Consider the following 25,919-nt stretch of genomic DNA (forward strand, 5'->3'; position numbering starts at 1 on the left):
TCATTAGAATTTAACCTGCCTCTCACTTCTTTTACTTTGTTGTTTAGCCAGGGTGGCTCTTTTTTGGTTCTCTAACTATATTTTTTAATTTGGGGTACACATTTAAGTTGAGCCTCTATTATGGGGTCTTTAAAAAGTTCCCATGCGGCTTGCAGGGATTTTACTTTTGGCGCTGTACCTTTTAATTTCTGTTTAACTAACCCTCTCATTTTTGTTAGGTCCCCTTTCTGAAATAAATGCTACAGTGTTGGTCTGCTGTGGTGTTTTCCCCGCCACAGGAATATTAAATTAAATTATATTATGGTCACTATTATCAAGCAGGAAAACAAATACCCTTTATTATAATGTATAAAGAAGGCTTGAATTTTTTTGTTTGTGTTTTGTGGCTATTTTGACATAAGAAATATCACGTCTTATATACTGTGTTTTTGACAGAGGACTGGAGAAATAAAAGGCATTCATAAGTGATGAGACAAAGTAAAAATTTAAAGAGATTCTAAAGCCAGAAGGATCACTGTGATGATCTAGTCTGACCTCCTGCATGATACAGGACATAGAATTGTCACAAAATAATTCCTGTTTGAACTGAAGCATAAGTTTCAGAGAAACATCAAACCTTGATTTACAAACTGCCAGTGATTGAGAATCCCGCCACAGTCCTCTGTAAATTGTTTGAAGGTTAATTACCCACACTATTTTAAAAAGTATGTATTATTTCCAGTCTGAATTTGTCCAGCTTAAACTTCCAGCCATTGTATTGTGTTCTACCTTTGTCTTCTAGACTGAAGAGCCCATTATCAAATATTTGTTCATCATGTATGTACTTATAAATTGTGACCAAGTCACCTCTTAACCTTCTCTTTATTAAGCTAAATAAACTGAGTCTCTCACTGTAAGACATGTTTTCCATTTCTTTAACCATTCTCATAGATCTTCTCTCAATCCTCTCCAAGTTGTCAATATCTTCTTGAATTGTGAGCACCAGAATTGGACCTACTCTTCCTGAAGCAGTTGCACCAGTGCCAAATATAGAGATAATATTTCCTCCCGACTCCTACTTGAGTACGCTAAAATTCCTTCCCCTCACAATTTCGCAGGTTTCCAGAAAGTTTAAAACTCTTTGTGTTTTGTTTATTTTTGTTAACATCCATTTCACTCAAGCTCCTGGCAAAGATTTGGGGAAAAAAATTCTTGTGGAAGAACCAACATCTTTGTCCACTTTAGAATCTACGGGTCCAACTCTTGTCTCACATCAAGTTTACAGCAGGTTGAGTCCACTGAATTAATTGGAGCTACTCCTAGTTTCTGCTGCTTTAAATGAGGAGAGTATGCATTAAGGACAGAATATCTCACAGACTACAAACACTATGAGCTACCCAGAAGAGAATCCAAGATTTGTCTACAAATACTGGAAGGATCAAAACAAAGATCTAAAAGTTGTAAATGACTTGTTTCCTAAATTGCGCACTATTGGCCCAATTAACTCTGTCTTCAGTTACACCGGTGACTGGGCCAAATACCAACTGCAAATTATGCACAACACAACTGCATAATATGAGCCAGATTTTGGCTTCAGTTACACTAATACATCCCCAATGATTTCATTGTGGTTGTATGGGTGTAACTGAGAGTGGAATTTGTCCAGCTTGTCTTAAATTCAAAATTAAATTAAATTCTACCTATCTGGCTTTCATGTTGCTATTGCAGCTCAATTTGGAAAGCTAAACAGGGAAATAATTTGGATGGCATTCACTACAGACAAACTCATAAAAGTGACACTATCAGGTTTCCAAGCTGAAAGCGTATCTACAACCTTTCCCCGCTTCAGATCAGGAATTCTAAGTTGGGTGAAATCCTGGTCCTTTTGAAGGCAATGGTAAAACTCACATTGACCTTAATAGGCTCAAGATTTCACCCCTTACATACATAATTCCTATTTTTCTATTTCAAAGGTGCTTTCAATATGATCTTGGCTAGTCTCATTTATATCCTTCCCTTCACCATACTTTCCATTTTATCTTATATTAAAACTTCATAGTGGGTTTTGTTTAATTTTTAAGAGCAGTTTCTTATTATGTTTTTATTTTATTATATTGTACAGTGTCCTGTAAGTTTCAGCAGGGGGTAGGATGTTTTATATTGCAAACATTATCCTTATATTCAGAGTTATTCAGTTGGCCATCTTTACATAGTGGCTTTGCTGGAATAATTCTTTACACATTCTTCTCTTTATTTTGCGGTCAACTAACATTTGAAACTTGCCTTCAGACTTATGGAGGCTCAGTCTTGCCATCATGCTGCCTGAACAATTTCCACTGATGTCAGTGGATGATTGTTCTGCTAAATTATGGTAGGCTGTAAGGATCTTCTAGTCTTATGCTGGCCAAGAGCCTATTCGAACACCTTGTATATAGGTCAGATGAATCCGAGGTTTTAATATACATCAGAACCAGATTCTTAATCTTACACTGAAAACATTTTAAGCCTTTTCTGCAGTTTTTGTACCAGTATAACTATATCAGTTAGAGAGGTGAATTTTTTTAACCAATATAGTGATACCAGATACTAGTATGGATGCAGTTATTTCAGTATAAGAAACCTTTATATCGACATAGCTTATTCCCCTCCTTGTATGGCAATCAGCTATAAAGGTATAGTTGAAGTGATAGAACTTTTGAGTGCTGCAAAATACTCCTTAAGTATTCTTACTGAGATCAACAGCCTTGTGGAATAAGCTACTATTCAGTGTGAGTGAGGGTGGCAGAATCTGACTCTAAGGGTATGTTTACACAGCAAAGAAAAAACAGCAGCCGGCCTGTGCCAGCCGACTTGGGCTTGTGAGGCTCAGGCTGCAGGGCTGTTTCATGGCTGTGTAGACTTCTGGGCTCAGGGTGAAGCCTGGGCTCTAGGACCCAGCTGGGTGGGAGGTTCTCTGAGCCTGGGTTCCAGACCAAGCCTGAAAGTCTGCAGAACAGTGAAACAGCGCTGCAAGCCCGAGTCAGCTGGGACTGGGAAGCTGCTGGCTTTTCTTTACTGTGTAGACATACCCCCTAGGTCAATAGACTGTGTTTGTCTTCTCTTATGCACAGAGTTTATTTAACCCACTTTTTATCAACCTCATTCCTGTGGATGGCAAGCCACCACTTTTTGTGTGGTTCTTAAAATGATCAAAAGGAAAATCTTTCCAGACAGGTAATTAAATGCAGCTGTTCAGTCAAAGCCACCACTATGTCTTCGCTTCAGGTCATAAATATCAGTGTTGTGTCTAGAAACACCAATAGTTTGGTATTTAAGACAAACAAAAATAATTGTGCAGATTAAAGCTGTCACTGCCAAATTTTCTATATACATTTACTACATGGCCTCTATGCATAAGCTTCAATTCCCTACTGCACCTGTCTGTTCCATTTCCTTGAACAAATAGTAAAGTGAAATTTCCAAGGCTCCTCCCTCTTCTTCATTTTAGCTGTTCAAAGTGCTTTAAAAATGTAGGTCAAGCTCAATAGCCCCATTCTTTTGATGAGGAAACTGAGGCACAGAAACTTGCTACTTGTCACACAACAAGTCATTGTTAGAACTAGGAACAGAATGGAGGGTGAAATCCTGGCTCCTTTGAAGTCAATGGTAAAACTCCCATTGACTGCATTATGGCCAAGATTTCACCTCAGGAGTCTTGACGATCCATGCCATGCGTTATCTACTGGTTTATATTTCCTCATACTAAAACAGCAGTTTATAATCTGAGAATTTGTGTCCTAATACTTCCGTGCATCTGCAGAAAACGCTGTGATCTACTTAATGCAGCCTTGTAGAACTGTGTGGAGCCACTTTTTGACACATACTGGCAGCCCTTGTTGTTGTTTTCAATCACTGAGTTAAAAAAGGAAATCAGTTTCATTTTGGTCAGCTGGAGAATGGAAGTCAGGTGGAGCTGAAAACATCAACTATTTGAAACTGAAGGCTAAATTCTGGCATGGTTTGTGCCACACTGGTAATAAAAGGCTTACCTATCCTGCGAGAGGGCAGGTAGCACAAATGGGTGCACTAACACCTGACACAAATGCTGCTGACCCCAAAGTTGCCCAAATTAAAATTCTTTAATCAGAAGATAAAGTGATATTTAGTCCAGCAAATCTTTGTTTGAAACTTTTTCTAATTTAATCCGATAACACAGCCATTTTTGAAAGAAGGTTCTGGGGTTTGATGCTGAAATTCAATAATTCAGAGAAAGAGCCAAGGCATAAAAAAGTGTTTTACAATGGGGTGTGGAAAGAAGGAGACAGAATTATTTTTAATTAAAAAAAAAATCTATTTTCAGATGTTTTTCTTTTTCACAAAACATATCAGATAAGCAACCTTTTCACAGAAGCCAAAGTAAAAGAAGATGCAGGGGCGGCTCCAGGCCCCAGCATGCTAAGCGCATGCTTGGGGCGGCATGCTGCGGGAGGCGCTCTGAACCAGCGACCGGCAGAACACCCCTCGCAGCATGCCACTATGCTTGAGGCGGTGAAATGTCTAGAGTCGCCCCGAGAAGATGGATGCCTGCAGTACAAGTAAATGGTAAACAAGTCAGGGAGTATTTTCTGGTCAATTTTTCCAATTCAATAAAATCAACAAACTTTTATTTGCCATTTCCAACTCTCATATTAAAAATTTATTAGCAGAAAGGCTATTGAAAGGCTGACCATGAGCAAAAAGGCTTTTTCTGGAAACGTTCTGTTCAGTTCTCATGGCTGAACAAAAGCAGATTTGAACATAACTGAATGTGCCAAATGTCTTTTAAAGGGACCGTTTTCCATAGCCACGCGTTTCAGGGTCCTTTGTGCTGAAGAAAGCCAGTGAAAGATTTGAAGGGGGTAAAAAAAAACAAAAACAAAAACAACAACAACAACAACAACAACAGAGGCTACCATGGAGATCCTTCAAAGTCATCTTCTTCTATAGTGGTAGGGTTTCCCCTTTAAATCCTTTTCAATAGCATATTGATGGCTTTGAAAGCTTAAATGGCATTTGTCAACCATCTGTAAATCTTTAAAACTGTTTTTGCAAATAGCCCAGCTCTGAGTCTCAGCTTTTCCCATTAATCTGTACGTAAGGCCACTGAAGACTTTTTCAGAGCTTAGATAATGCGTGGATTAAAAGGTCCATTCAGAAGGGAAAGCTTTAGCATTCACCTTGTGTACATAGCCATTTCACCAGTAGTATTCATGGGTTGTTATTTCAACTCTGCATTTGTCCTGCAAACAAGACATTTTGTCACAAAGGCTTGGTAGAGACATTCTTTAGTGAGTTGCTGAAACCTAGCTCCTCTATTTGTCATGGCTTGTTATTTTTATCAAGTGTAATCAGTTCAAATAGGAACCCTAGATTGACAACTTTACAATTATGTTATTATAAAAGAGAAAGGCACATTTCTTTTAATTCAACAATGATGCTGATTAAAGTACAACTTGATTGCTTTACATAATGAAACACTGTCTTACATTTCCCTTACTCAGATGCCAGTGGACTTTTCTGTTTTATATTGAATGTAATTAAAAAACCTTTACAATAATCATCATTCATCCACATTTTCTCTTCTTGGCTTATTAAAAGGCAAAAGTCTATAGTATAGTTTAGACATTTACCAGGCTTAATATTTTATAACAGGTTGCATGATTTTTCTATTTTCCATTTTTTACACATCAGAGAAATACATTTTTCTTAAATTCCCACAATCCAAACAAACAGACAAGCAACCCCTCCTCCCTCTGCCACACATACACATTTGCATCTATTAGGGTAGTTCTTACATCCCTTTAGTGTTTGTGTTCTCCCTCTCCTCCCTTTCAGGTATTCAGGCTTGGTTTCTCCTTCATCATATCTGATTTATCAAAATATTGTCCAGCCAGAGTCCAAAGAATAGTCCTTCAGTTTATTCTGGGGAACTCCTTTCCTCTCCTACTCCGTGAACCCATTCTCATCTACAGACAGCGTCGGTCACAGCACTCTGCCTTCACTGCAAAGGAGGGTGCGCAAATCCACTCCCCTTGCCCACAGAGGACACTGGATTTCCAGGCAGGAGGCAATCATATGAAAAAAGTAGCTCTGAAGCCAGAGATCTGAGCTATTCCACTTGGAACCTAACATTTTATTAAGTTACACTGGTCTACAATTTTTGAGAAGTCGTCTGCTTCAGAGATAAAATGTGATATTTATTATGTATTTTGAAGTGCTGAATTCAAATATGACAATTAAAACAACTGATTGGCTACTGTTTAAGATATTTATGTTTTTACATTTTATGTCTATGTCTATTGTGTAGATTGTAGAGTTTTAATCATAAATTGTAAACCTAGGTCTTTTCATGTGTTTATGGTTGCTTTACATGAGAATATTTCACCTGTCCTGTTTATGTAACACTTTAAAAATCAGCAAAGGGGTTATATAAATAAAATTTATTACGAAACAAAAGGCAAAAAACTATTATGTACATAGTTTAGTCCTATTCAGTGTCTACTCGGCGCTTCTTGGCTTGTCTCTTGTATTCATTAAATGGAGCATCTCTTGGCACTGTCCAGCTATAGTCTGCAAGCATTGATGGGCTCCATTTGCCCTGATAGCCTGCCAGAAGATTCCACTGTTGTAGTCTGGAGCCCAACAGCTCTGCCTTACTCTTGGGTAGTTCCAAATCCCTGACAAGGTCATTCAGTTCACCTTGTGTTATGAGGTGTGGTTCAGAGGAGGAGGATGGGAGAAAATGTGGGTCCTGTGACATTGATGGTTCAGGACCAGAAGTTTCATCCTCTTCCTCGTCTGACTCAAGTGAGAATGATTCTGGTGCATCAGGAACCGGCAGTCCTTCTCCGTGGGGTACTGGGCGTATAGATGATGGAATGTTTGGATAATGCACAGTCCACTTTTTCTTCTTTGACACACCTTTCTCAACTGGAGACACCATGCAGAAGTAACAATTGCTGGTATGATCTGTTGGCTCTCTCCAAATCATTGGCACTGCAAAAGGCATAGATTTCCTTTTCCTGTTCAACCACTGGTGAAGATTTGTTGCACAAGTGTTACAGCATATGTGTGGGGCCCACCTCTTGTCCTGATCTCCAATTTTGCAGCCAAAATAAAGGTGATAAGCTTTCTTAACCATAGTGGTTATACTGCGCTTTTGTGATGCAAAAGTCACTTCACCACAAACACAGCAAAAGTTATCTGCACTGTTCACACAAGTACGAGGCATCTCTGCTCACTTTGGCTAAACAGAAACGTGTCCCTTTGCAAAATCAAACACTGACAAATAAGAGAGCACCACACTGTATGATTTCTAGAGCTGATATAGGGCAATTTGTTCAGCAGTGATGTAAGCTTCGTTATGATAGCATCATCCATGACTTCTAGGAATAACATGATGCAATTCATATCATGTATGATGCAATACCAGCTTCAGACTGCATCACTCATTGTTTTGCCTAAAAAGCAAGTACTGTCCAAACCCAGTCATAGATTTATTCATAGATCCAGTCAAAGATGTATTTTAGTCATTTCTGGTTTAAATTGAGATCCCTTCCCTTTATAACTCACTTATCCTCCGCCATTCCCAAGTCAAGGGTCGTATATATTGACCCAATAGCATATCTTGAAAACTAGAGCCAATTAACAATTTTAAGCATCATTTTCGTTCTCAGTGACCCAGAATTAGTAAAGTTAGACTACATTTATTTCAGAAGCATTTTGGCTGTAGAGCAGTGTTATTAGTTATTATTAGTTAAATATTGTATTAGAAATATTTATTCATATGAGAAAAGGAGATGAGAGAGGATGAAAAAAGGAGGAAGTAGAAAATTTAAAAAATGTCAATGACAATGGGGAAATGGCTAGTGAAAAATGCATCAAACGATGGGAATATGCCAATAGATGATGTTTTTGAAGTCATAAGTTCGGCACTGCTATCTAATAGTAACAGTGAGAATTATACAACTTCAGAAATTATTGTTACTATCGACCAGCAATTGGATTGTGAGGTTACAACTTCACCTTCAGTATTGATTACTGACAATGATGAGACACTCGACACCTTTGATATCATGACTAAAACTAATGTGAACGGCCGCGATCAGCAACATAATTCCTCTGCAAGGCAAATCATTTAAATCAATTTTAATAATCCACCATCTTGGCTCCGTATAAATGATAAAATAAGATGCCATGAATCAACATCGGAAGATGAAAATTTTTTTTCAGGAGACTGGTTTTTTAAAAAGCTTTTTAAAGGGTGAAACCATAGAGCGTAATTGACTTATTTACTTGGAAACCAGTAAGTCTATTTTTTGTTTTCCATGCATGTTATTCGATCAGCGTTTTACTAAACCTAATATTGCAAATCAGAAAGTAGGATTTAATGATTGGAAAAATTTAAACAGTGTTGTGGAACATGAAAATTCAACCAATCATCGTGAAAATTTCTGTAAATGGAAATCCTTACAAAAGAGATTACTTAAGTGGAGAATGTGTCGATGATGCACTACAAAAAGCTATTGAAATTGATAAACAAAAATGGAGACAAATTCTAAAAATAATTCTTGATGCCGTGATTTTTTGCACCAAAAAACACAAAGAATTATGTAGCAGTATAGAAAACCCTAATTCAGGAATATTTCTTAATCTATTGGAATTTATAAGTCTTATGATTTTCAACTAAAACAACATATTGTAACTCACAAAAAAGGTTCAGTGAGTTATTTTTTACCAGCTATACAAAATGAAATTTATTGGCTTACTAGCAAACCAAGTTCGTAATGAAATTATATCCAAAATAAAAAAAGCTAAATATTATTCTATCCTTCTGGACTGCACATCAGACATATTTCACTGAGAGCAAATGTCCCAGATTGTGAGATACGTGAGAATTGATAACGGAATAGTATCTATAGAAGAAAGTTTCATAGACTTCATTGAAACCAAAGAAAAACCGGGAAGTGGATTAGCCGAAGAAAAAAATTAAGAAGCTTGAAAATGATGGGCTTGATCTTCAAAATGCGAGAGGCCAAGGCTATGATAATGGAGTAAATATATCAAGTGTGTACAAAGGCATCAAAGCTGTCATTTTGCAAAAAAATAAATTAGCAAATTTTGTACCATGTTCAGCCCACTGTCTAAATTTAGTTGGAGTACATGCGGCTTCCATAAATTCTACTATGGTTTCATTCTTTGCCACTGTACAAAAGTTATACACATTTTTTTCCTCATGCAACCAGTCACTGGGATATTTTAATGGATATGTTAAAAGTATCACTAAAAGGTCATGCTGATACTGGATGGTCATCAAAAGCTAATGCAATTGAAGCCTTAAATTTGCAGATTACAGAACTGACCAAGGCTCTAAAAAATGTCACTGTTGCATCGAAATGTCCAGAAGCAGTATCAACAGCTAATAGCCTTCTTAAAACAATTAATTATGAATTTTTGTGCACGTTATCCATTTGGTGCAATATCCTAACACATATTAACAGAGTGAATAAAGCCTTACAAGCAAAACGCATCACTGTTTCTCAGGCTTGTAAAATGATCAATAGATTACCAAATATTTTACAAGAGATGCATGAAAGCGATAATGATATGGTCAATATTTTTACAGTTTGTAAAAAAAGGCTGAAAATATAGAAATACAAGCAGAATTTATTGAATCCAGAAAATGAAAAGTAAAAAAGCAGCAACTTTATTAGTGTGCAGACAAATCTTCTAATTTATCAGCTGAACAATCTTTTAAAGTACAAAAAAAACCCCATATTTGATACCATAACAGTTGAGTTAAATTGGAGATATGAAACTTTAAATGAGATATCTTCTGATTTCAATTTTCTTTCGGGTGATTCGCTTGTTAAAATGGACATTACTAATCTTCAAAAAGCAGCAGCATATCTAAGTCTCAAATATGACAGCGATTTGAATGCCTCAGAAATTTCATCAGAGATTCAGAATTTTAAACATCAGGTATTAGTGTTGTTTCCAAATGTTTCATGCGCAACTAGTTTGGACCTTCTTCAGTTAATTCATGAATATAATTTGGCCGAATCTTATCCAAATTTAGAAATTGCATTAAGAATATTTCTCTGCTTGCCAGTAACTGTGGCTTCTTGCAAAAGAAGTTTCAGTAAGCTCAAATTAATTAAAAATTACCTTCAAGCAACCATGGGTCACGAGAGAATAAAAAATATGTCCATCTTGTCAATAGAACATGAAGTAGAGAATAATATTAATTTTGATGCAATTATCGATGAATTTGCCTCATTAAAAGCACAAACAGTACAATTTTGAAAAATAGTTAATCGTATCTGGTATGGTTCTACAGCTAAATTTTATTCATGATTATTTAAATAGTATGTTACATGCACTATGATGCACACCTTATACGTATTAGTTGATTTTGTACACAGAACTTATGATTAAAATAAATAAATGTTCTATTATCATTATTGTTCTTATTATTTACATTTTTTCTTTTTCTTTTTCTTTTTTTTTTTTTTTTTTTTTACAAAGTAACCACTATGAAATTACATGGAGGGGAGAGGGCACAATTTTATATTCTTGCCTCGGGCGCAAAAATAGCTAGTTAAGGCTCTGGTGGGAAGGCTTCTTAATGTCAACATGTCAGTTCACTTTATTTGTGGTATGTATTAAGGTTTATTTGATGTAAGTGAGTGGCGAACAGTGGAGGCTAACAGAGGGAGTCTGCCTGGGAGTTCGTCTGGGGAGAGCTCACTGAGGCTTTCGTCTCGTGAGCTTCTGTGAGTTGCTGCAACAGCTGAGGAAGCTCTTAGAAGGAAGAAATTATGGAAGGTGAGCATTCAGCTGTTGTAACCTGCACAGATTGTGCCATGTTTGTCTTTCTTCCACAGGACAAAAGCGATTTTGTCTGTACAAAGTGCAAGCTGGTCTCCATATTGGAAGAGAAAGTTCAAGGTCTGGAGAAACAAGTATCAACCCTGCGTTGCATACGAGAAAATGAAGATTTCCTAGACAGACATCAGGATATGCTTCTACGGGCACAACGTTCTGAAGAATAGGAGCAGGCTGCGCAGAGGGGACTGAGGGACGGTGAAGAAAGTTGGCAGCATGTGACCTCCAGAAGAAGAAAGAGGAGTGTCCATGGACCAGCAATGGAGATACAGATGAGCAACCGTTTTCATGTTCTCTCCACAGGTTTAATGCGCAGAGTGGACTAGATGATAAGTCTGAGGGAAGGGAGCAGAAGGAGACTCCACCGATTGGAAGGCATGAGATGCACTGTCCTAGGGATGGGGGTTCCACGACCATCGCTCCCAAAAGAAGGAGGAGGGTTGTGGTGGTTGAGGACTCAGTCATCTATCTGCCACCCCGACCAAGAAAACCGAGAGGTCTTATGCTTGCCAGGAGCTAGGATTCACAACGTGACGGAGAGACTGCCAAGACTCATCAAGCCCTCGGATCGCTACCCCTTCCTGCTTCTCCATGTGGACACCAATGATACTGCCAAGAATGACCTTGAGCAGATCACTGCAAACTACATGGCTCTGGGAAGAAGGATAAAGGAGTTTGAGGCACAGGTGGTGTTCTCGTCCATCTTCCCTGTGCAGGGAAAAGGCCTGGGTAGAGATCGAATTGTGGAAGTCAACGAATGGCTACACAGATGGTGTCGGAGAGAAGACTTTGGATTCTTCGACCATGGGATGGTGTTCCAAGAAGGAGGACTGCTAGGCAGAGATGAGCTCCACCTAACAAAGAGAGGGAAGAGCATCTTCGCAAGCAGGCTGGCTAACCTTGTGAGGAGGGCTTTAAACTAGGTTCACTGGGGGAAGGAGACCAAAGCCTTGAGGTAAGCGGGGAAATGGGATATCGAGAGGAAGCATGAGCAGGAGAGTGCAAGATGGGAGGACTCATGTCTCAGACTGAGAAAGCAGGACAATCAGCCAGTTATATTAAGTGCCTATACACAAATCCAAGAAGCTTTGGAAACAAGCAGGGAGAACTGGAAGTCCTGGCACAGTCAAGGAACTATGATGTGATTGGAATAACAGAGACTTGGTGGGATAACTCACATGACTGGAGTACTGTCATGGATGGATATAAACTGTTCAGGAAGGACAGGCAGGGAAGAAAAGGTGGGGGAGTTGCACTGTATGTAAGAGAGGAGTATGACTGCTCAGAGCTCTGGTATGGAAATGCAGAAAAACCTGAGAGTCTCTGGATTAAGTTTAGAAGTACGAGCAACAAGGGTGATGTCGTGGTGGGAGTCTGCTATAGACCACCAGACCAGGGGGATAAGGTGGATGAGGCTTTCTTCCGGCAACTAGCAGAAGTTATTAGATCGCAGGCCCTGGTTCTCAAGGGAAACTTTAATCACTCTGATATCTGCTGGGAGAGCAATACAGCAATGCACAGATAATCCAGGAAGTTTTTGGAAAGTGTAGGGGACAACTTCCTGGTGCAGGTGCTGGAGGAACCAACTAGGAGCAGAGCTCTTCTAGACCTGCTGCTCACAAACTGGGAAGAATTAGTAGGGGTAGCAAAAGTAGATGGGAACCTGGGAGGCAGTGACCATGAGATGGTCGAGTTCAGGATCCTGACACAAGGAAGAAAGGAGAGCAGCAGAATATGGACCTTGGCCTTCAGAAAAGCAGACTTTGACTCCCTCAGGGAACTGATGGGCAGGATCCCCTAGGAGAATAACATGAGAGGGAAAGGAGTCCAGGAGAGCTGGCTGTATTTTAAGGAATCCTTATTGAGGTTGCAGGAACAAACCACCCCGATGTGAAGAAAGAATAGTAAAGATGGCAGGTGACCAGCTTGGCTTAACAGTGAACTCCTTGCTGATCTTTAACACAAAAAAGAAGCTTACAAGAAGTGGAAGATTGGACAAATGACCAGGGAGGAGCATAAAAATATTGCTCAGGCATGCAGGAGTGAAATCAGGAAGGCCAAATCACATTTGGGGTTGCAGCTAGCAAGAGATGTTAAGAGTAACAAGAAAGGTTTCTTCAGGTATGTTAGCAACAAGAAGAAAGTCAAGGAAAGCATGGGCCCCTTACTGAATGAGCAAGGCAGCCTAGTGACAGAGGATGTGGAAAAAGCTAATGTACTCAATGATTATTTTGCCTCTGTTTTCACAAACAAGGTCAGCTCCCAGACTGCTGCACTGGGCAGCACAGTATAGGGAGAAGGTGACCTGCCCTCTGTGGGGAAAGAAGCGGTTTGGGACTATTTAGAAAAACTAGACGAGTACAAGTCCATGGGGCCAGATGCGCTGCCTCCAAGGGTGCTAAAGGAGTTGGCGGATGTGATTGCAGAGCCATTGGCCGTTATCTTTGAAAACTCATGGCGATTGGGGGAGGTCTCAGATGACTGGAAAAAGGCTAATATGGTGTCCATCTTTAAAAAAGGGAAGGAGGAGGATCCGGAGAACTACAGGCCAGTCAGCGTCACCTCAGTCCCTGGAAAAATCATGGAGCAGGTCCTCAAGGAATGAATTCTGAAGCACTTAGAGGAGAGGAAAGTGATCAGGAACAGTCAGCATGGATTCGCCAAGGGCAAGTCATGCCTGACTAACCTAGTTGCCTTCTATGAGGCAATAACTGGGTCTGTGGATGAGGGGAAAGAAGTGGATGTTTTATTCCTTGACTTTAGCAAACTTTTTGATATGGTCTCCCACAGTATTCTTGCTGGCAAGTAAAAGTAGTATGGGCTGGATAAATGGACTATAAGGTGGATAGAAAGCTGGCTAGATCATCAGGCTCAACAGGTAGTGATCAACTCCATGTCTAGTTGGCAATCGGTTTCAAGCGGAGTGCCCCAAGAGTCGGTCCTGGGGCCAGTTTTGTTCAATATCTTCATTAATGATCTGGAGAATGGCATGGACTGCACTCTCAGCAAGTTAGCAGATGACACTAAACTGGGACGAGTGATACATACACTGGAGGGTAGGGATAGGATACAGAGGGACCTAGACAAATTAGAGGATTGGGCCAAAAGAAACCGGATGAGGTTCAACAAGGACAAGTGCAGAGTCCTGCACTTAGGATGGAAGAATCCCATTCATTGTTACAGACTAGGGACCGAATGGCTAGGAAGCAGTTCTGCAGAAAAGGACCTAGGGGTTACAGTGGACAAGAAGCTGGATATGAGTCAACAGTGTGCCCTTGTTGCCAAGACGGCTAACGGCATTTTGGGCTGTATAAGTAGGGGCATTGCCAGCAGATCGAGGGTGATCATTCCCCTCTATTCGACACTGGTGAGTCCTCATCTGGAGTACTGTCTCCAGTTTTGAGTCCCACACTACAAGAAGGATGTGGAAAAATTGGAAAGAGTCCAGTGGAGGGCAACAAAAATGATTAGGGGCTGGAGCACATGACTTATGAGGAGAGGCTGAGGGAACTGGGATTGTTTAGTCTGCAGAAGAGAAGAATGAGGGGGGATTTGATAGCTGCTTTCAACTACCTGAAAGGAGGTTCCAAAGAGGATGGATCTAGACTGTTCTCAGTCATACCTGATGTCCGAACAAGGAGTAATGGTCTCAAGTTGCTGTGGAGGAGGTTTAGGTTGGATATTAAGAAAAACTTTTTCATGAGGAGGGTGGTGAAGCACTGGAATGGGTTACCTAGCGAAGTGGTAGAATCTCCTTCCTTAGAGGTTTTTAAGGTCAGGCTTGACAAATCCCTGACTGGGATGATTTAGTCGGGAATTGGTCCTGCTTTGAGCAGGGGGTTGGACTAGATGACCTCCTGAGGTCCCTTCCAACCCTGATATTCTATGATTCTACGTTATCTTAGAGACACGGAACATGCAGTAAGGGCAAAATTTTCAAAAGTTCTTAAAATACCATTGAAAATTAATTGAATGTATGCATCTAAATCACTTAGACACGTTTTGAAAAATTTCCCCTCTGTACACTGGAAAAATGTAAGAGCCTCCTTTGTTGCAGATTATTTTCTAACATGCAACTGTCATTGTTCCAGGTTTAATCCCATTATGTTGTCAGAAACCTGAGTGAGTGGTTAGTGGAAGTCCTGATTCTCAGATTCTATTCCCAACTCACACACTCACACTCACTCTGTGATCCTGGGTTCGCCTACTTGGCAAGCAGAAACCTGCAGCCAAGTGTGTCAAAGTGTGGACCTACAGACTCGTGATCATGGGGCTCAAGGTATGGTGATAAAAATAGCTGTGTAAATGTTTGGGCTTGCACTGGCGCTTGGGCTTTGCACCGGAGCTCTAGCTGCCATGTCGATGTAGATGGGTGTCTTTCTTTACCCATCAAATCAACAACACTGGTCTAGTAATATTTATTTCTCAGTGGTGCTGTGAGATGTGAGTCAAACACTCTGAGATACGCAACGGGATAGCACTACAGAATTATAAAATACCATTACTAAGGTTGCATTATTGCACAGCCATTACGTGACATGGACTTCTGGATTGACATGAGAGTGTTTTCCTTTCTTTTATATATCCATGGACTTTTAACATTTGGGATTTTTCTTTTTGTGTAGATGATAGCAGCAGCTGAACCAGTTTTGCTGACGACGTGAGTATTCACCCACGAAAGCTTGTGCTCCAATACATCTGTTAGTCTATAAGGTGCCACAGAACTCTTTGTCGCTTTTTACAGATCCAGACTAACATGGCTACCCCCCTGACAGTTTTGCTAAGAAACTTGAGAGCTGCTTGGTTGAAACTTGGGGCTGGATGGAAGAAGGCTAAGAGTAAATAGGAACTCTCATAATTAGGGCGAGTGTGTTGTTGTTGGGATAGTTATGAATCCTGTAATTTCTCTGTTTTCTAGAAGAAAAATCCTGGGTACAGAAAGCTGGTTTAAAAGGGGTCCATACCACACTGAAAGAGAGACAACTGAAGCTCTCTTCCTTCCCTCTTGGGTATGAGTATCTACAGTTGTGAAGACCCAGGCCAGATCCTTGTCCTATCTCCTAGTGCTATGGCGAATAGAGTGAAAAGTTAATATAGCTCAAAGCTGCAGCATAGAGCAGCTGTATCTTCCTCAGGGAATATCAGGGAATAATCCTGCACTCCCCAACAGAACAATTAGGGGGGAAACTCTGTGAGGGGAAACTTGTGGAACTTTCCTCCCTTCCCATAGCTGGAGCTTTTGATCTGGCACAAAGTAATTATGCTCTTCTTTCTTTAATAATAATCATAATCATAATATTTTGCCGTTATATAGTGCTTTTTGTCCACAGATCTCAAAACACTTTTCAAAAGGAGGTAAGTATCATTATATAAGTGGAGAAACAGAGGCAAAGCGAAACACAATCAGGTCTCCCGAGTCCCAGTCCAGTGTGCTACCCACTAGGTTACACTTACTTATGATTAATGCAAACAATAAGTAAACCCAGGTTTAACACAGATCACTGTGGCACCCCAGTGGAGACTTCACCTTTCCCTTATAACTTTTCAGTCAGCTTTCACCACCTGTGACCATGCTCTCATATTGAAGCTAACGTAGTTTTGGCAGCTGACATAAATGTGCGTATATATTAGGACTGTTGATTAATCGCAGTTAACTCATGCGATTAACTCAAAAAATTAATCATGATTTAAAAAATTAATCTTGGTATTCTATTACTTAACAGTGCGATTAAAACTAAGTGAAATTTAATAGATATTTTGGATGTTATTCTACATTTTCAAATATATTTATTTCAATTACAACATATAAAACTGTACAGTGCCCACTTTATTATTATTTTTGATCATTTTTAGAATGCAAATATTAGTAAACAAAATAAATAGTATTTTTCAATTCACCTCATACAAGTACTGTAGTGCAATCTCTTTATTGTGAAAGTGCAATTTACAAAAGTTTTTTTTATTACATAACTGCACTCAAAAACAAAACAATGTAAAACTGTAGAACCTACAAATCCACTCAGTCCTACTTCTTGTTCAGCCAGTCATGAAGACAAACAAATTTGTTTACATTTACGGGACATCATGCTGCCTGCTTATTACTTACAATGTAACCTGAAAGTGAGAACAGGCTTTCACATGGCACTTTTGTATCCAGCATTACAAGGTATTTATGTGCGAGATATGCTAAACATTCATGCTTTGGCCATCATTCCAGAAGACATGCTTCCATCCAACGCTCATTAAAAAAAAACAACACGTGTTAATAAAATTTTTGAGTGAACTCTTTTGGGGAGAACTGTATGTCTTCTGCTAAGTTTTACCCACATTCTGCCATATATTTCATGTTATAACTGTCTTGGATGATGACCAGCACCTGTTTGTTTTAAGAACACATTCACTGCAGATTTGACAAAATTCAAAGAAGGTACCAATGTGAGATTTCTAAAGATAGCTACAATACTCAACCCATGGACTAAGAATCTGAAGTGTCTTCCAAAATCTGAGAAGAATGAGGTGTGGAGCGTGTTTTCAGAAGTCTTAAAAGAGCAACACTTCAATGCAGAAACTACAGAACCCGAACTATCAAAAAAGAAAATCAATCTTTTGCTGGTGGCATCTATCTCAGATGATGAAAATGAACATGCGGTCTGCACTGCTTCGGACCGTTATTGTGCAGAACCTGTCATCAGCATGGACACATGTCTTCTGGAATAGTGGTTGAAGCATGAAGGGACATATGAATCTTTAGGGCATTTGGCATGTAAATAACTTGTGACGCTGGCTGCAACAGTGCAATGGGAATGCCTGTTCTCACTTTCAGGTGACATTGTAAACAAGAAGCAGGCAGCATTATGTCCCATAAATGTAAACAAATTTGTTTGTCTTTGCGATTGGCTGAACAAGAAGTAGGACTGAGTGAACTTGTAGTTTCTAAAGTTTTACATTGTTTTGTTTTTGAGTGCAGGTTTTTTTACGTAATTCTACATTTGTAAATTCAACTTTCATAATAAAGAGATTGCACTACAGTACTTGCAGTGCGGGAACTGAAAAATACTATTTCTTTTGTTTCTTACAGTCCAAATATTGGTAATAAAAATAAATATAAACTGCACACCATATATTTTGTTCTGTGTTGTAACTGAAATCAATATATTTGAAAATGTAGAAAACATCCAAAAATATTTAAATAAAAAGATATTCCATTATTGTTTAACAGGGTGATTAATTGTGATTTTTAAAATTGCTCGACAGCCTGTGTGTGTGTATATATATATTATATAACAAATGTTAACATCTCAAATCTCCATATCTGAGGAGGTAGAAACAAGACTGGAGAATCTGTTGTCTGATAGTCTTCTAGGTCAGAAAGGACCATCATGATCATCTAGTCAGACCTCCTGTACATTGCAGGCCTTAGAACCTCATCCAACCACTCCTGTAATAGACCCCTAACTAATCTTTGGCTGAGTTACTGAAGTCCTCCAGTCAGAGGATGATATCATACTGGAACATATTTCTCCAATATGTCTTGGTAGCAGGGGAAATTTATTCTGCAAACTCTGTCAGTGCTTTGAAGTTTTATTTTTGGAGAGCAATGTCAGTGATACAGAGCATATGCCCCTTTCTATGCATCCACACCATAAAATATTTTTCCACCTATCTATAATGGCTGCTTTTTTTTTCCCCACAGGGGCATTCTCTGTATAGTCGAGCTCTCAATTTTAACAGTTCCTAGCACAAGGTAACTCCAATCCTGATTAGAGCCCCCTGCTACAATATAACCATAGTATAAATAATGAATACAGCCCTTATAGTTATTTGATTTGTTAAATATGATCTTCTCTTAACAAAGTTGCCTAATGTCTATCTGCTTTTTAAAAGCCAATTATATAACAACATTTTCTTATTTATGAATACTAGGTAAAGAAAAAAACCCTACAAAATACACTCTAGCAAATATTTTTATAACCAATTTCATACTACTCAGCTTTTAATATATATAGTTCAGATGTAATTATTTTCTGCACGTGCACACACACACACACACACACACACACACACACACTCACACTCATTCACTTTGGCTGGGTCCTGCTGAAGTCACTGACCAAATTCCTGCTGATTTCAAACAGCATATTGGGCTTTGTGTGTGTGTTGTTGTTTTTTTCCATTTTCAGTAGCTGAGGAAAATTATCTAATTTTAATGAAACCTCCAGTGAAGTCCATAAAAATTCCTGATGAATTCTAAAAGAACCTCAGGTGCTGTAGGAAACGGTGACAGATAATCTTCCCTGGGCAGTAAAGTGCTATTGGAAGAACTGTGTTTAAGAGGGGATGTAACTTTTCTTCAAAGTTCTCATGACCTTTATGAAAAGAATAGCGATGTTAAGCCTGTGTCCTGTGGAACATTTCAGTTTGGCTACTTATATTCTACCTACTAAAAATGCTCTGTGTCTGTATATGGTATTCTTCTTGACTTCTTGAATTGTCCTAAAATGTTGGTGCAGTGTCTCAGATTTCAATCATTTTGTTTATTATTAGCAAATCAGTTTTTAAAGTGCTTTTGGATTCTTCTGGATGAAAGGTACTATCCAAAGCATAGTTAAACTGGACATCAGTTAAAACTGATTCAAATGTATACATTAATTTACCAAGTATAGTTAGAATAAAGGTTTGTGGAGTAAGGAAGTTAACCTTGTTAAACATTTACCATTCAATTTCAAGTCCTGACTGCATATTATTATTATTAGTAGTTTCACATTAATACTTAAATGTCCCCATTGATATCAGTACTGTATTACTGTACTGTATTATCAGTACTAATTACTATACAAAACAGTAAAAGACAGACCCTGCTCCAAAGAGCTTAGCTAAGTAGACAAAGAGAAGTGAAGTCACTCATCCAAAATCACACAGCAAATCAATGGCATGGCTGAGATTAAAACCAAGGTCTCCTGAGTCCCAGTCTAGTGCACCATCCACTAGAGCACAGTACCTCACCTTTGAAATACCCTCTCTACAATGGGCCTTCATAAATCATGTTTAAGGAAACTATGGTTAAAAACTATACCAACCAATACAGGAATTTCCACTAAAAATACAAATCAGAGACTGCTTGCCTTTGATAACAGCTGTATAATCAGTGATAGCATATGCTCAACATATCATTGACAGAGTACTAATCAATTGTGACCAAACATCAAAAATGACATGACCTAATATCTATTACAGGCAAAATGTAAAAGCTACTTAATTTTAAACTGTTTAGGGTGACAAATAAATAATTGCAAATACATTTATGTTTTAAATGCAAGCTTTTTTTTTTAATTAGGGCCTGATCCTGCATCCTTTACTCATGTTAGTTATGGGATTTATGTGAGAATTATTTGCATACTTATGGGTTGCAGCATTGTGTCCTAGCAATTTATCATATATCTACAATTTAATGAGTTTATAGTGAAATAAAATCTTGTACTTCAAAACCTCTCACCCAAACCATCTAAGCTCATGGCTAAATAAGCGGTTGGAGGGGTCAAGGAGAAAAGAAATAACTGTTCCCAAACGGCATACTTGAGGCTTCATCCCATAGTGCAAACATTTGAGTGTTTTAAGTCAGATGTCTACTCAGATAGTTCATTATACAGCTTGTACACTATACAGCAACAAGTTAGTTGTGTCCAACAATGATGGCCATGTACACTTATAACTTATGTATGTATGACTTACTGGCAAATTTCAATTAACAAATTAATTATCCAAAAGAAACTATGATGAACGACACTGAACTACCATTAGGAAAATTAAACATAAAAAAATACCTCTGCATGTTATGTTATGTAAAGCTAAAGTATGCTTTCTCCATAAACAAGAACAGAATCTGAATACACTAAAACAGATGATAAATTACTTTTCAGAAACTTTGTTTTATTTGCATAGCATTATAGATCATGCTTTACAATAGAAACCTAAACACATGGAACTACCTTCAGTCAGGGCCTCTCTTCTATGTCACCATCCTATTTTCAACTAACAATGCACTCAGATGAGTCAAAAACATGTACTTTGCTCCCACCATTACAAATCCTACTTTCCTTTTCTTTACCCTTTTCAAAAACATGAAAGCATTGGATTGCTAATTACTTTTATCCAGCCTATAGGAAAATTAGTTTATCTTCTTGATCAAAGCAAATTAGGCAGATCATGGCTGATTAGAATGCAACAGTAAAATCTCCATACTTTCTATTCCACCCCCTTTACCCAGAAATAGGGCCTGTGTCAAATATGTAGGTATTTCCCACGGCCAGTCTGGACTCTGTTTCCAACGGGCACTGGGGCTGGGACAATGGTTCTTACACAGACACTAAAGTTCTTTAGTTCAGTCATTGTGCAAGAAAAGAGCTGGTAACCCTTTAGCTAGCATTTGATGAAACATCTAGATTTACATATTTTCCTAATTGCATTTTTTGAATGTGAGTGAGATTTATCTGACCAGAATTAAATGCCTTCTTTATTCCACTATCCAAGGCAAAATACAAGTCCATACGCTGAAAAAAAAATGCATGCAGAATGATCTCAGCATTACAATTTTGGTTTTCAATAATGTGGGGGAGGGGAGAGGTTAGAGTATGAAAGGAGGAAATATATACCTTCACTTCTCAAAGCATAAACATTGGTTTTCCATAGAATGACTTGCTAAGCTGCTTCCAAGGTACTTTTTTTATTTTAATGCTGAAAACTGCTCCCGGTCATTAAGTTCTATAACCAACATTTTCTATTACCAAAGTGCTGCAAAATTAGTTCCTTGTCCCTCATAATTCATTTTCCCTAAAATTTGTGTCCTATGGCTACAACAGATTAAAGGTAGGCCATCCTACTACTTTATTTATAATCAATTACTATAAATTAACAGTAAATCTTACATTTAGCTCCATTTAAACTTCACGTGCAGCTGCCCATTTGAAAATAAAATGGTTGCCTTCTTTCACTTCAGTGGGCACAATACAAAACATCCATTGAGCTTTTCCTTTATTGCAGCTGCCAATGCCCAGCTGACTTTTAACAAACCAACCAAGCGGAATAACAATGCAGCTGCAACATTTTATGGTATTTCAGTTAGTTCTCTTTTGAGACTGAAGGTGTTAATTAGGAATCAAAGAATACAACCCTGCCAGCTTTCTTTCACAAACTATACACTGGCCACTGCAGTTTTCAGGGAAAAAAAATAAATCTAATAAAGGGACAAAAATGTTGTTTGTCACACCAGTAACGTGTACTTAAGACCCTTTGATCATGAGCTTTTTATGTAGTCTTGTCAGATAGGCTGAAAACATTTTTTCCTCCCTTTTCTTCTTTCTGCAGGCTTTTCTGAATACTGATTCTAAGGCTGTCTGAAAAGGTAAAAAACCCAATACCAGTGAAATATTTTACAGGTGAAAAATAGCCTTCCTGAGCAACCCAGTTTTGTTAAAATCATATCAATAGTCCACATTTTCCATTAAAATATAAGATATTCGGAAATACTTTGTATGTGTCTTTACTATATGATTTAATATTCCAAGTATTCCAACACTTGCAGGTATTTCAATATAAAGTATTATTTAAATTACAAAGTTGCTCATTATTATGTGGAATCATATTTTGCATGAATGTAAAAATAATGATGTAGGAGTTTACTTTCTGTTGTATAATATTAATTACATATTCATAGTTACATGTATACTATCCAATGTATATTTGCTATTTTTATGTATACTTATTAAGCATGACCGTATTAGAGTGCCGTATATTCAAAGGTAACAGCATGAAGTCATTACCTTTAATCTTCAGTCAAAATTAAAAGCTTAAAATAAGTTTATGAAGTTAGCACTGCTGGGAATTAGTCAAGCTTGCTAGCTTTCCCAGCAAGAGCTTTTACTGCTTGATGCACAAATCATGCCAAAATCCATTAATCCTCCCACAGAAAGGCAGAAAGACGCTCTGGTTGTTGATATAATGTTAATGAATTGAACGGCCCTCTAAGACTACCTGCAGAGTTTTCTAAACTGTAAAACAAATAAAGTCATTTTAAGTAACAGTCCAGAAACATAAATAACTCTATTCATCTTAAAAAGAGAGTGTATGAACTATGAAGTTATGAGATATATTGATAACCACTCCACTTACCTTATAATACTTTATACGTAAAACCTAATAATTATATATTATACAAAAAAATATTAAAATAATGGTACTTATAGTGGGGTTCAATTATTTGGGAGCTCAGGTGCAGTAGACTTGATATTCAAGAGAATGTTAAAACATAGATCTTTGTGATGAGACTAGATTTTAATCAGCACTGACATTACGCACAGCACTATGTCTCATGAACAGTGAAATCTATCATTGGCTTTTATAGCAGATATAAGCATAACAAAATGGTTCATCAGAAAGGGTTCTATTTATACTAACACCATGAATTTTTCCCCTCAATGCCTTAAGCCTATTATTAGCATAATTTCATACACTACTAAAAATCAGTAAGTGTGATGGAGAAATGCTTAAACTTAAAAATCTCATCAAACATTTATGCACAGCGTTAAATTCTCATACAGTATTTTCTAGAGTCCTGGGACTCAGGGCTTCTGCACTGCGGCGGGGGAGGAGTGCTGGGACTCAGGACTTCTGCCCCACAGGTTTGAAAATATTCACCAGAACTCTGCTTCGGACAGCTCTGGCTGAATTTAAGTCGTGTTTATGCATAATTGTTATTTTTAGTGAAGTTTAAATGGTTTATTATTATAAAGCTACTAAAGTATATTTTGGCCCGTTTCCCTTTTTTTTTCTTAAAAGACATCTTAGGACCAAACTCTGGCTTTTAATACATTTGCATGGCTCCCTATGACTTCACCGCAAGCTGGCCATGCATGTCAAAGATCAGAATTTGGCTTGATTAAAAAAAAAGATACAAACAATTTTACAGGGATGTTGTCCTTGTAGATTAAGCCTTTTTTATACATGGAATAAGGTTAAAAAAGCACATACACTTTAAATTGGCTACTGTAGTTACTTGCCATAACTTTTATTCTGTTATAACATCATTTTGGTGTTGCAATGTCAAAAATAAATGAAAATATACCTATGAAGGAGGCAAATATATAAAGAATACATTACTATATTAAGACATTCATGAAGTAAATTTAACTCAAGTCTTGGAGATAAAAATTTGTTGTCCTTTTATTTAGGATTTTATACAGTTATGTTAGTTATTCCGTAACTAGCTGTATGACCTTTTCTATTATAAGCACAAATTTGATGGAGCTCTTGTAAAAATGCTCTTGTGGATAGGCAGAGGATAAATTAACTTGTGTGGAAGTTTGGCATTAAATGGACAAAGTGTTTTTTACATGTGGTACATTAAGGGGAGGAAGAGGTGTTTTTCCTTTTTTTTCAGAAATACTTTTTAGTCATAATTCAAAAATGGCTTGATGTTTAAAGTCAACTTTTCTTTGATTCACAAGTCTAAGAAGAACTAGTGAGTGGGATTATTTTTATAGCCACGGGTGAAAATCTTGCATTTACTTGTTATTAAAACTTAAACCCCCAAGAGTTGGCAGAATTTCTAAACTCCACTGTCATAGGCTGTGAAATTTATATGTAAGCACTTATTGTAAGCCCTTATGGTGGGATTTTTAAAAATGGTCAGTGGTGACCTAACTCTGCTCCCAAAGAAAGCAATGGGAGTTTTACTGTTGCATTCAATAGAAGCTGAGTTAAGCCAAAGTAGCGTGCTTTTGAAAACCCCATCTCCTAGGCTTAAGGGTCTCCAAGGTTATGTCTATGCTGAAATCAAACACCCACGGCTGGTCCGTATCATCTGACTTGGGCTCATGGGGCTTGGGCTACAAGGCTGTTAAACTGCAGTGTTGATATTCGAGCTTGGGGTAGAGCACAAGCTATGGGATCCCACAAGTAAGCATGACTTCTACACTGCAATTTTATGCACTGCGAGCCCAAGTGAGCTGACACGGGTCAGTCGCAGGTGTTTAATTGCAGTGTAGACATATCCCAAAGCTCCACATAAACACTTGACTGAATCTAAATGTTCTGAGAGCCAGGTAGTTCCAGTTCAGTGGAATGAGAAGCTCTGTTGGCAAAGATAACCCAAATAGCTCCTGCTCATGGAATTTAGCTACCTATCTTAGCTACATGAAACACCATCTCTCCCTGTGTTGTGCCACAGCAGTTAAAATCAGTGGATGTGCTTGAGCCAAAACAAATGGTAGATTCTATCTTGGTACTTTCAATGGAGAGCCTTTGCTTCTAAATTCTATTCCCCCTTTGGTCTAGCAGGTCCCATATCTGTTTACTTTCAGGACAGGGTTTAAATGCCATTTGGTTTTGCAGGTTTTTGTCTAAGGACACAAAGCCTGATACTCTGTTGATGGGAACCATACAAGAACCTGTACAGATAGGACAGTGTTAGTGCAAAAGTTGTCTCCAGTTCTGGGAATTTTATTTAATTTTCATTTAATGTTAAGTAACCAATTTTGTAGAGTTTGTTTTTTAAATGTATGTGCTTCAGAGACAATTGTGATGGGGCAGTTTTACAAGTCAGAAAATAAATACACAGGTCAGACTTGTCTCTTCCTTGACTCATTTTCTCACTAGGTTAACAGTTCACAATATTATCCTTCACATATAATCCACAAACAATACCCCGAAAACCAGAGCCCAATAGGAGCCAGCCACCCTCATTCTGCTTCTCTTTCAATCACATGCATTATAATAAAGTTTCTGCAGACTAAATTAGGCCAACATCTGTGCAATCCCACTGTGTTAAGCTTATGCCCTCAGTGATTCCCATGCAACTCCATTGACTTGAAAGATGTGCTCAGGTGCAATTGTACTTTAATAAACAATTCCATTGATGGAATGGAATCTGCCTCTCATTCAAGTTTCTCTGTATTGTCTCTGTGAAGTAACACAAGAAAAACACATTTTTGTCACTGTCATCAGTGTATATAAATGAATGCACACAGGCAGCAGGTTTAGGA

General features: G+C 38.1%; 1 protein-coding gene across 3 annotated transcripts in view; it reads right to left on the reverse strand.

The window, feature by feature from the left end:
• LGR5 (leucine rich repeat containing G protein-coupled receptor 5) overlaps positions 1 to 25,919 on the reverse strand; it is a 136,938-nt gene that overhangs the window by 96,384 nt on the left and 14,635 nt on the right. The window contains exon 1 of one of the 3 annotated variants that reach the window (XM_030548738.1): positions 21,807 to 21,861. The exons of 1 other annotated variant lie outside the window; for it this stretch is intronic. The gene's annotated coding sequence lies outside the window, so the exon portion shown is untranslated. Of the gene's footprint in view, positions 1 to 5,792; positions 5,974 to 21,806; positions 21,862 to 25,919 lie in introns of those variants that run through there. One more of the 3 variants, XM_030548739.1, reaches the window with a different exon arrangement.

Source organism: Gopherus evgoodei, chromosome 1 (genome assembly GCF_007399415.2).
Source record: "Gopherus evgoodei ecotype Sinaloan lineage chromosome 1, rGopEvg1_v1.p, whole genome shotgun sequence".
In the NCBI taxonomy this organism is placed as follows: Eukaryota; Metazoa; Chordata; order Testudines; family Testudinidae; genus Gopherus; species Gopherus evgoodei.